Source organism: Aegilops tauschii, chromosome 7 (genome assembly GCF_002575655.3).
Source record: "Aegilops tauschii subsp. strangulata cultivar AL8/78 chromosome 7, Aet v6.0, whole genome shotgun sequence".
Classification (NCBI taxonomy): domain Eukaryota; kingdom Viridiplantae; phylum Streptophyta; class Magnoliopsida; order Poales; family Poaceae; genus Aegilops; species Aegilops tauschii.
This window is the reverse complement of record NC_053041.3, coordinates 643,216,432-643,229,837: the sequence shown is the minus strand read 5'-3', so window position 1 is coordinate 643,229,837 and position 13,406 is coordinate 643,216,432.

The following is a 13,406-nucleotide window of genomic DNA, read 5'->3' as shown; positions in this document are numbered from 1 at the left end:
TATTTTCCCTATTTGATTGGAATCCATTATTAGGTACTTGCCTCCCCTATTTTGTAATTCCATTTTAACCAGGACACCGATATGTTCACATAGTCACTCGCTGGAGTGAATAAATTTGAGGTTTTGTGATATTATACGCTAATATATTTTTTGTTTGTGCTTTGTTAAAAAAAATCATGTCGTGATTTAGTTTAGATCTATGCAGTCACAACCATATCTTCAGTTTAGGTCGCTATGAAATTTTATTTCCTCACCTAATAAGTGTGATTAGAAATTAATTTCAGGCTAGATTAACTATACGCATTGTACTCCTTATAAAACATTTTACTTTTATAGTAATATTTTATTTCTCTCTTCAGTTTTGTCAGCAAACACATCGAGACATTGGAAGAAGAAGACGTGGTGTACAAATAGTTGGCTTTACAGTCTGGCATTAAGCACCGGGGAGTTCCTTCTTTTGGTGTTGAGGTCACATTCATTTCAGATCCTGTGGATATTACCAAAATCCTGCCTTATGTTTGCACAATTGATAGTTTCTAACCTCAGAGGCTCGGCAGGTAATAAGTACACCACAGGATATGCAAATGCATTCTCTATATATTCGCTCATTCATGTTTTACATCTTACTCTCATGCTGGCATCCATTATTCTTATATGCATGTGGTTTCCTCAACCTGAAGTTAAATACAAGTTGGTCACTGAACAAGCTTATATCACTCAAAACATACTTGTGCAAAGGAGCTGGATTTGTTTAATTAGTAGCATTAAGACCAAATGTTGAATTAGGGTTGGTAGAACGTAATATTAATACTGTTTAGACATATGTAACCTGCAGAAACATGCCCTGGATCGAACATAGTGGCGTATATAACCTCCATTATGTATGTTGTAATGCCTGTCTCCACTCACCATGAGAATGTTAGTATTAAATAGGCAATTTGGGGTCCTTGCTGATAGTCACTGATTATAGTTGGTAATGGCAGCTGATGAAGGTATACAGAATGATCAACTCAAGATGCCGAATTCGGTTCATGGTTCAGGCCTCAGGGTCGGCGGTCGCTAAGAAATACAAATATGTTCATCATTTCTTTCAATAGTGTCCCGACAGTGGTAGATAAATAAGATTGATAGGTTCTTTCTGTTGATATTTGTGCCTTTCCTGAGGTAGCACCATCTGACCACAAGGTGGCCATAGGACATGTTTTTGGTTTTGTCACTGGCAGCAACATCAAATCAAATAATTTCCCTTGGCTAGCACTGGTAATTGAAGCTCAAGATGCCAATGCTTTGGGGGATGCTTAATTAAATGTCGAGCTCGTGGATTCAGAGAACAGATTAGGCTTTAGTTCGGTTCAGATTCAGTAATTTCATATTATCACCCACGTCCAACGAACAGCACAAAGAGGGCATGGATGTACTATGCAAATGCGGTTGGCTGGCAGTTGGCTTACCTCGGCATCTTTGCCGCCGACCAGGAGACTACTCCGCAGCGGCCACGGCGAGAGAGGGGTGTAACTTGGCCATCTAGGGAGTCCTCAGTGGGGCCGAGTGCTGACTTTTAACAACAAATAACCATTAATTTTGCTCGGTTCATGGAAAAATTAGCACTAAATCCCTGTATCCGCCACTTGTCAAACATCCCTCTTATGATAATCTGAACAACGCAGCCAAAGCAATCCTTCGGATCACGTAGACTTTGTGGTCGACACAGTACTAATTCATTGAATGAATTTGTACATAACTTAACATCTTCCCCCAGTATTTCCCTTATCTTTTTTAGTATCTTACACACTGAATTATAGGTTGGTCCGATCTTTTGTATGGGGCAGGCTTCAGGCCAACGGAAGATGATTTACCGGGTGACTGCCGCTACAGGTCTTCGGGGCTCCGTGTGCCACCTGGGACATTTTGTATGAATTTTGGAGGTATACAATTCCATTATCTACAAATTAATTCCTTGCTTGCATATACATCACTAATTAACTTATAGATGGTTTATTCATTTTCAGATTCTCTGGTTGTTGAACATATACCAACTCCTCTTTTTTTTAATCCAGTATGATTCTTGATCCTACAAAATTGCAAGTTATTGCAGCTTTTCATGGTGTGGTCTCTGGTGTCACTTACTAAGCTTGACTGCAGTATGCACCTTTTAGAGTTTGCTGATGAGGTATGCAACCATTTGAGATTTGGGTATAAGCCTTCTATACCAATAGGTGTTCCCCCTTTCTGATCTGGTGGTGGCCTATATAGATTGTGCTAGATTCAAGGTCACTGCCCACTAAGAATTCTTATTCATCTTTGCTTCTAGGTCTATGGGACAAAATTGCTGAATGATTTTGGAATCCCCAGAGTTTACGTCCCCACGGTGAGGTTAGTAATTGGAATCCACACTTTCTGCGAACTCGGTTTGCTCTTTTCCTTTAAAGATTAGTACTGCTGCATAATGTTGTATTTTTTTATTGTTGAGGCTAAAGAATACCACTTATACATGTACATGATTGTACACCTCCTATACCTTCTAAATTGTGTGTTTATTTGGTTAATCAAGAAGCATCTAATTACATGTGTGGGTATGTTGAAAATATGTAAAACCCCTCTTCTTCTCGATACTCTACTTTTCTTTTGCAAACACATCTATGCCTGCACATCTATGCATGCTATTCACTACTACAGCTACGTTGGTGCTGCGGTTTAGAACTATATTGCCTAATACATGTTTATGGGTTATCATCAATACTATTGATCATCTTTGGCTTTGGACACTTTGTTAATCTTTGCACTTCCTCTCTACCTCTTGATGTGCATCATGGCGTGATATGCACTTCTCACTTATGTATTTTTCTTTCCGTTCTATGTTGCAGTTCTGGTCAAACCAATATCTTAGTATGCATGTTAGCGAGTTCATTTCTCGCATGGAGAAGGTCTCTCTCTCTTTTAAATTGTCAAGTTTGTTCTTGTATTCGGATGCTATAATTTATCCTATCCCTGTTTAGATTTATTTTTGTGTATGCTAAATTCTTTCTTTAACTTATATTACAGGGACCTCTGTTGTTTACCGAATGCATATTTTTTGCAGTGTTTGTTTGGAATTCTCATGGTGCATCTGCCTAGCTTGGATTCCTTTCGAGTTTATACTCCAATCAGTTGGTTTTTAGTATATCTGCATGTACCTAGGTTGTAGCAGCACCAACGTGTTGGAAATATGCCCTAGAGGCAATAATAAATGGTTATTATTATATTTCTTTGTTCATGGTAATTGTCTATTATTCATGCTATAATTGTATTGTCCGGAAATCGTGATACATGTGTGAATACATAGACCACAACCTGTCCCTAGTAAGCCTCTAGTTGACTAGCTCGTTGATCAACAGATAGTCATGGTTTCCTGACTATGGACATTGGATGTCATTGATAACGGGATCACATCATTAGGAGAATGATGTGATGGACAAGACCCAATCCTAAGCATAGCATAAAAGATCGTGTAGTTTCGTTTGCTAGAGCTTTTCCAATGTCAAGTATCTTTTCCTTGGACCATGAGATCGTGCAACTCCCGGATACCGTAGGAGTGCTTTGGGTGTGCCAAACGTCACAACGTAACTGGGTGACTATAAAGGTGCATTACAGGTATCTCCGAAAGTGTCTGTTGGGTTGGCACGGATCGAGACTGGGATTTGTCACTCCGTGTGACGGAGAGGTATCTCTGGGCCCACTCGGTAATGCATCATCATAATGAGCTCAATATGACTAAGGCGTTAGTCACGGGATCATGCATTGCGGTACGAGTAAAGAGACTTGCCGGTAACGAGATTGAACAAGGTATTGGGATACCGACGATCGAATCTCGGGCAAGTAACATACCGATTGACAAAGGGAATTGCATACGGATTGATTGAATCCTCGACACCGTGGTTCATCCGATGATATCATCGTGGAACGTGTGGGAGCCAACATGGGTATCCAGATCCCGCTGTTGGTTATTGACCGGAGAGGCGTCTCGGTCATGTCTGCATGTCTCCCGAACCCGTAGGGTCTACACACTTAAGGTCCGGTGACGCTAGGGTTGTAGAGATATATGTATGCGGAAACCCGAAAGTTGTTCGGAGTCCCGGATGAGATCCCGGACGTCACGAGAGGTTCCGGAATGGTCCGGAGGTAAAGATTTATATATGGGAAGTCTTATTTTGGTCGCCGGAAAAGTTTCGCGCTTTATCGGTATTGTACCGGGAGTGCCGAAAGGGGTCCGGGGGTCCACCAAGGGGGTCCACCAGCCCCGGGGGCCCACATGGGCTGTAAGGGGTGCGCCTTGGCCCTTATGGGCCAAGGGCACCAGCCCCAAGAGGCCCATGCGCAAGAGATAAGAAAGAAGGGAGAGTCCTAAAGGGGGAAGGCACCTCCGAGGTGCCTTGGGGGGGAAGGACTCCCCCCTGGCCGCACCCTTCCTTGAAGGAAGGGGCAAGGCTGCGCCCCCCCTCTCCCTTGGCCCTATATATAGTGGGGGGAAGGGAGGGCAGCAAGATCTAAGCCTTGGGCGCCTCCCTCCTCCCCTGCAACACCTCTCTCTCTCTCTCGCAGAAGCTCGGCGAAGCCCTGCCGGAGACCCGCTACATCCACCACCACGCCGTCGTGCTGTTGGATCTCCATCAACCTCTCCTTCCCCCTTGCTGGATCAAGAAGGAGGAGACGTCGCTGCACCGTACGTGTGTTGAACGCGGAGGTGCCGTCCGTTCGGCACTCGGTCATCGGTGATTTGGATCACGGCGAGTACGACTCCGTCATCCACGTTCATTGGAACGCTTCCGCTCGCGATCTACAAGGGTATGTAGATCCACTCCTTTCCCCTCGTTGCTAGTAGACTCCATAGATGCATCTTGGTGAGCGTAGGAAAATTTTAAATTATGCTACGATTCCCAACAGCGGCATCATGAGCCAGGCCTATGCGTAGTTACTATGCACGAGTAGAACACAAAGAAGTTGTGGGCGTTGATGTTGCCAATTCTTCTTGCCGCTACTAGTCGTTTCTTGTTTCGGCGGCATTGTAGGATGAAGTGGCCCGGACCGACCTTACACGTACGCTTACGTGAGACAGGTTCCACCGATTGACATGCACTAGTTGCATAAGGTGGCTAGCGGGTGTCTGTCTCTCCTACTTTAGTCGGAACGGATTCGATGAAAAGGGTCCTTATGAAGGGTAAATAGAAATTGGCAAATCACGTTGTGGTCATACGTAGGTAAGAAAACGTTCTTGTTAGAAACCTACAAACCACGTAAAACTTGCAACAACAATTAGAGGACGTCTAACTTGTTTTTGCAGCAAGTGATATATGTGATATGATATGGCCAGAAGATGTGATGAATGATATATGTGATGTATGAGATTGATCATATTCTTGTAATAGGAATCACGACTTGCATGTCGATGAGTATGACAACCGGCAGGAGCCATAGGAGTTGTCTTTATTATTTTGCATGACCTGCGTGTCATTGAATAACGCCATGTAATTTACTTTACTTTGTTGCTAAACGGTTAGCCATAGAAGTAGAAGTAATCGTTGGCGTGACAACTTCATGAAGACACAATGATGGAGATCATGATGATGGAGATCATGGTGTCATGCCGGTGACGAAGATGATCATGGTGCCCCGAAGATGGAGATCAAAGGAGCATGATGATATTGGCCATATCATGTCACTATTTGATTGCATGTGATGTTTATCATGTTTTTGCATCTTATTTGCTTAGAACGACGGTAGCAAATAGGATGATCCCTTATAATAATTTCAAGAAAGTGTTCACCCTAACTGTGCACCGTTGCGAAGGTTCGTCGTTTCGAAGCACCACGTGATGATCGGGTGTGATAGATTCTTACGTTCGAATACAACGGGTGTTGACGAGCCTAGCATGTACAGACATGGCCTCGGAACACACGCAATACACTTAGGTTGACTTGACGAGCCTAGCATGTACAGACATGGCCTCGGAACACGGAGGACCGAAAGGTCGAGCATGAGTCGTATAGAAGATACGATCAACATGGAGATGTTCACCGATCTTGACTAGTCCGTCTCACGTGATGATCGGACACGGCCTAGTTGAGTTCGGATCATGTTTCACTTAGATAACTAGAGGGATGTCTATCTGAGTGGGAGTTCATTAAATAATTTGATTATATGAACTTAATTATCATGAACTTAGTCTAAAAAATCTTTACACTATGTATTGTAGATCAAATGGCCCACGTTGTCCTCAATTTCAATGCGTTCCTAGAGAAAACCAAGCTGAAAGATGATGGCAGCAACTATACGGACTGGGTCCGGAACCTGAGGATCATCCTCATAGCAGCCAAGAAAGATTATGTCTTAGAAGCACCGCTAGGTGAAGCACCAATCCCTGAGAACCAAGACGTTATGAACGCTTGGCAGCAGCGTGCTGATGATTACTCCCTCGTTCAGTGCGGCATGCTTTACAGCTTAGAACCGGGTCTCCAAAAGCGTTTTGAGAAACATGGAGCATATGAGATGTTCGAGGAGCTGAAACTGGTTTTTCAAGCTCATGCCCGGGTCGAGAGATATGATGTCTCCGACAAGTTCTTCAGCTGTAAAATGGAGGAGAACAGTTCTGTTAGTGAGCACATACTCAGAATGTCTGGGTTGCACAACCGCTTGTCTCAGCTGGGAGTTAATCTCCCGGATGACGCGGTCATTGACAGAATCCTCCAGTCGCTTCCACCAAGCTACAAGAGCTTTGTGATGAACAACAATATGCAGGGGATGGAAAAGACCATTCCCGAGGTGTATTCAATGCTGAAATCAGCTGAGGTAGAGATCAGAAAAGAACATCAAGTGTTGATGGTGAATAAAACCACTAAGTTCAAGAAGGGCAAGGGTAAGAAGAACTTCAAGAAGGACGGCAAGGCGGTTGCCACGCCCGGTAAGCCAGTTACCGGGAAGAAGTCAAAGAATGGACCCAAGCCCGAGACTGAGTGCTTTTATTGCAAGGGAAGTGGTCACTGGAAGCGGAACTGCCCCAAATATTTAGCGGACAAGAAGAAGGCCGGCAACACCCAAGGTATATGTGATATACAAGTAATTGATGTGTACCTTACCAGTACTCGTAGTAGCTCCTGGGTATTTGATACCGGTGCGGTTGCTCATATTTGTAACTCAAATCAGGAACTACGGAATAAACGGAGACTGGCAAAAGACGAGGTGACGATGCGCGTCGGGAATGGTTCCAAGGTCGATGTGATCGCCGTCGGCACGCTACCTCTACATCTACCCACGGGATTAGTTATAAACCTCAATAATTGTTATTTAGTGCCAGCTTTGAGCATGAACATTGTATCTGGATCTCGTTTAATTCGAGATGGCTACTCATTTAAATCTGAGAATAATGGTTGTTCTATTTATTTGAGAGATATGTTTTATGGTCATGCCCCGCTGGTCAATGGTTTATTTTTGATGAATCTCGAACGTGATGCTACACATGTTCATAGTGTGAATACCAAAAGATGTAAAGTTGATAACGATAGTCCCACATACTTGTGGCACTGCCGCCTTGGTCACATTGGTGTCAAGCGCATGAAGAAGCTCCATGCAGATGGACTTTTGGAGTCTCTTGATTACGAATCATTTGACACGTGCGAACCATGCCTCATGGGTAAGATGACCAAGACTCCGTTCTCCGGAACAATGGAGCGAGCAACCAACTTATTGGAAATCATACATACCGATGTGTGCGGTCCAATGAGTGTTGAGGCTCGCGGAGGATATCGTTATGTTCTCACTCTCACTGATGATTTAAGTAGATATGGGTATGTCTACCTAATGAAACACAAGTCTGAAACCTTTGAAAAGTTCAAGGAATTTCAGAGTGAGGTTGAGAATCAACGTGACAGGAAAATAAAATTCTTACGATCAGATCGTGGTGGAGAATATTTAAGTCACGAATTTGGTACACACTTAAGGAAATGTGGAATAGTTTCACAACTCACGCCGCCTGGAACACCTCAGAGAAATGGTGTGTCCGAACGTCGTAATCGCACTCTATTGGATATGGTGCGATCTATGATGTCTCTTACCGATTTACCGCTCTCATTTTGGGGTTATGCTTTAGAGACTGCCGCATTCACTTTAAATAGGGCACCGTCTAAATCCGTTGAGACGACACCGTATGAATTATGGTTTGGGAAGAAACCTAAGCTGTCGTTTCTAAAAGTTTGGGGATGCGATGCTTATGTCAAGAAACTTCAACCTGAAAAGCTCGAACCCAAATCGGAAAAATGCGTCTTCATAGGATACCCTAAGGAAACTATTGGGTACACCTTCTACCTCAGATCCGAAGGCAAGATCTTCGTTGCCAAGAACGGGTCCTTTCTAGAGAAGGAGTTTCTCTCGAAAGAATTGAGTGGGAGGAAAGTGGAACTTGATGAGGTGATAGTCACCCCTTCCGAGTCGGAAAATAGCGCAGCGCGGGAAAATGTTCCTGTGGTGCCTACACCGACGGGGGAGGAAGTTAATGATGATGATCATGAAGCTTCGGATCAAGTTGCCACTGAACTTCGTAGGTCCACAAGGACACGTTCCGCACCAGAGTGGTACGGCAACCCTGTCCTTGAAATCATGTTGTTAGACAACGGTGGACCTTCGAACTATGAAGAAGCGACGGCGGGCCCGGATTCCGACAAATGGCTAGAAGCCATGAAATCCGAGATAGAATCCATGTATGAAAACAAAGTATGGACTTTGACTGACTTGCCCGATGAGCGGCGAGCCATAGAAAACAAATGGATCTTTAAGAAGAAGACGGACGCAGATGGTAATGTGACCATCTACAAAGCTCGACTTGTCGCTAAGGGTTATCGACAAGTTCAAGGGGTTGACTACGATGAGACTTTCTCACCCGTAGCGAAGCTGAAGTCCGTCCGAATCATGTTAGCAATTGCCGCATACTATGATTATGAGATATGGCAGATGGACGTCAAAACGGCATTCCTTAACGGCTTCCTTAAGGAAGAGTTGTATATGATGCAGCCGGAAGGTTTTGTCGATCCTAAGAATGCTAACAAAGTATGCAAGCTCCAACGCTCAATCTATGGGCTGGTGCAAGCATCTCAGAGTTGGAACATTCGCTTTGATGAGATGATCAAAGCGTTTGGGTTTACACAGACTTATGGAGAAGCCTGTGTTTACAAGAAAGTGAGTGGGAGCTCTGTAGCATTTCTCATATTATATGTGGATTACATATTATTGATGGGAAATGATGTAGAATTATTGGAAAGTATAAAGGCCTATTTGAATAAGTGTTTTTCAATGAAGGACCTTGGAGAAGCTGCTTATATATTAGGCATCAAAATCTATAGAGATAGATCAAGACGCCTCATTGGTCTTTCACAGAGTACATACCTTGACAAGATATTGAAGAAGTTCAGTATGGATCAGTCCAAGAAGGGGTTCTTGCCTGTATTGCAAGGTGTGCAATTGAGCACGGCTCAATGCCCGACCACGGCAGAAGATATAGAACAGATGAGTGTCATCCCCTATGCCTCGGCCATAGGGTCTATTATGTATGCCATGCTGTGTACCAGACCTGATGTAAACCTTGCCGTAAGTTTGGTAGGAAGGTACCAAAGTAATCTCGGCAAGGAACACTGGACAGCGGTCAAGAATATTCTGAAGTACCTGAAGAGGACTAAGGATATGTTTCTCGTTTATGGAGGTGACGAAGAGCTCGTCGTAAAGGGTTACGTCGACGCTAGCTTCGACACAGATCTGGATGACAAGAAGTCACAGACCGGATACGTGTATATATTGAATAGAGGAGCAGTAAGCTGGTGCAGTTGCAAGCAAAGCGTCGTGGCGGGATCTACATGTGAAGCGGAGTACATGGCAGCCTCGAAGGCAGCACAGGAAGCAGTCTGGATGAAGGAGTTCATTACCGACCTAGGGGTGATTCCCAATGCGTCGGGCCCAATGACTCTCTTTTGTGACAACACTGGAGCTATTGCCCTTGCGAAGGAGCCCAGGTTTCACAGGAAGACCAGACATATCAAGCGTCGCTTCAACTCCATTCGTGAAAGTGTTCAAAATGGAGACATAGATATTTGTAAAGTGCACACGGACCTGAATGTAGCAGATCCGTTGACTAAACCTCTCCCTAGGGCAAAACATGATCAACACCAGGACGCAATGGGTGTTCGATTCATCACAATGTAACTAGATTATTGACTCTAGTGCAAGTGGGAGACTGTTGGAAATATGCCCTAGAGGCAATAATAAATGGTTATTATTATATTTCTTTGTTCATGGTAATTGTCTATTATTCATGCTATAATTGTATTGTCCGGAAATCGTGATACATGTGTGAATACATAGACCACAACCTGTCCCTAGTAAGCCTCTAGTTGACTAGCTCGTTGATCAACAGATAGTCATGGTTTCCTGACTATGGACATTGGATGTCATTGATAACGGGATCACATCATTAGGAGAATGATGTGATGGACAAGACCCAATCCTAAGCATAGCATAAAAGATCGTGTAGTTTCGTTTGCTAGAGCTTTTCCAATGTCAAGTATCTTTTCCTTGGACCATGAGATCGTGCAACTCCCGGATACCGTAGGAGTGCTTTGGGTGTGCCAAACGTCACAACGTAACTGGGTGACTATAAAGGTGCATTACAGGTATCTCCGAAAGTGTCTGTTGGGTTGGCACGGATCGAGACTGGGATTTGTCACTCCGTGTGACGGAGAGGTATCTCTGGGCCCACTCGGTAATGCATCATCATAATGAGCTCAATATGACTAAGGCGTTAGTCACGGGATCATGCATTGCGGTACGAGTAAAGAGACTTGCCGGTAACGAGATTGAACAAGGTATTGGGATACCGACGATCGAATCTCGGGCAAGTAACATACCGATTGACAAAGGGAATTGCATACGGATTGATTGAATCCTCGACACCGTGGTTCATCCGATGATATCATCGTGGAACGTGTGGGAGCCAACATGGGTATCCAGATCCCGCTGTTGGTTATTGACCGGAGAGGCGTCTCGGTCATGTCTGCATGTCTCCCGAACCCGTAGGGTCTACACACTTAAGGTCCGGTGACGCTAGGGTTGTAGAGATATATGTATGCGGAAACCCGAAAGTTGTTCGGAGTCCCGGATGAGATCCCGGACGTCACGAGAGGTTCCGGAATGGTCCGGAGGTAAAGATTTATATATGGGAAGTCTTATTTTGGTCGCCGGAAAAGTTTCGCGCTTTATCGGTATTGTACCGGGAGTGCCGAAAGGGGTCCGGGGGTCCACCAAGGGGGTCCACCAGCCCCGGGGGCCCACATGGGCTGTAAGGGGTGCGCCTTGGCCCTTATGGGCCAAGGGCACCAGCCCCAAGAGGCCCATGCGCAAGAGATAAGAAAGAAGGGAGAGTCCTAAAGGGGGAAGGCACCTCCGAGGTGCCTTGGGGGGGAAGGACTCCCCCCTGGCCGCACCCTTCCTTGAAGGAAGGGGCAAGGCTGCGCCCCCCCTCTCCCTTGGCCCTATATATAGTGGGGGGAAGGGAGGGCAGCAAGATCTAAGCCTTGGGCGCCTCCCTCCTCCCCTGCAACACCTCTCTCTCTCTCTCGCAGAAGCTCGGCGAAGCCCTGCCGGAGACCCGCTACATCCACCACCACGCCGTCGTGCTGTTGGATCTCCATCAACCTCTCCTTCCCCCTTGCTGGATCAAGAAGGAGGAGACGTCGCTGCACCGTACGTGTGTTGAACGCGGAGGTGCCGTCCGTTCGGCACTCGGTCATCGGTGATTTGGATCACGGCGAGTACGACTCCGTCATCCACGTTCATTGGAACGCTTCCGCTCGCGATCTACAAGGGTATGTAGATCCACTCCTTTCCCCTCGTTGCTAGTAGACTCCATAGATGCATCTTGGTGAGCGTAGGAAAATTTTAAATTATGCTACGATTCCCAACACAACGCATAGTTGCGAGAAAGCCATTGTCATTAATGTATTGTTTAGTATTGCAGACACTGCATAATGGACATGGTCGTCGCATTTAGTTACTTCTCTAAACCCACAAATATTTTTGATTGCCATGGGTTCCTATATGTACTTATGAATTTAGACTAGGTAGCCTCAGCAAAATGAATATGGAGTCAATGTAATATATTGATCTTTTCGTGAATATCTTGTTATCTTTCCATATGTTTCATGTTTATTGAATTGTTGATCATGTGATTTGTAGGCTTCACACCTACTTACTCCTTGATTGTCCATCTTGGATATTTACGTTTCCTGTTGTTCATTTACTGGCTAGATTTGTCTACTGCTTACTCCACCTTTCTGCCCCGGTTACTCAGATATGCATCTTTGCTACTATAGCTTGCTTTATAAAACCAATGTATGTCATTGTTAAGTGATGTCATTACTTTTAGTCTATCATGGTACCATGTAATAATGGGATATAAGTACCTATAAGGTCAATCACATAGGCATGGTTTGAATACCTGGCTCGCTCTCGCTTTTTGCGCCATGGGCGCAACGGGTCATCTAGTCTATACCTAATATTAAAAGGAGGAAGCTTTTATAGTTCTCCATACGTCACCTTTTTATGACCGTTAATTTTATATTACTCGTAAAGATTGACGGCTGAGATTTAATAGATCTACGTAACCGTTCGGACCATAACAGAACACTACGGACTCGTCAGATCAAATGGTTATACGGCGAGCACGGACGGTATGCCTCTCTCTCCTTCGATTTCCAACTCCAGGTCGAGCAATCCCTCGTGAGCAGCTCGCTTCCTCCGTGGCTTTCCTATGCCAGGTCTGGTCAGTGCAACACACGACGCTTCTCCCTTCCCTTACGCCCGTAACACGCAAGCCGCCGCGCTCCTCCCCACCGGGCCGCACATCCGCGTCGTGCTGCCCCCACCGATCCGCGCTGTCACAAGGATGCTGATGCCGTGAGCCTACCGCAGCACCGCTTCGTCATCGAGGGACGCATGGAAGATACGAGAGGCGCCAGCCGTGGACTGTTGTCGTCTCGTCAGAGTGAACGAGCCGCGGCTGCTGGGTCGAGCAATGTTGCCGAATCAAATGGTCTCCCCGTAGCCTAGCTCCATCTCGGGGTTAACAAGCTATTGGGCGCGAACGTGTGAGTCGGCCTCCGCGAGCGGCTGACTCCCCACGCGCTGATTCTCGCTTCTTGCAGATTTACGGGGCGCAGGGCCACCGGCGAGGTTGAGTAGGAGGACGCCTCCACTCCTCCAGCTTCACGTTGTCCGTGACATTGACGCAGAGTTCACGGCTGTTACCTTCACGGGATTTGGAGAAGAAGGCCCTCACGACTAGAATTGATGGGAAGGGAGATCAATTGGGTGGCCGTGGCATGCTTTGCGAAGTA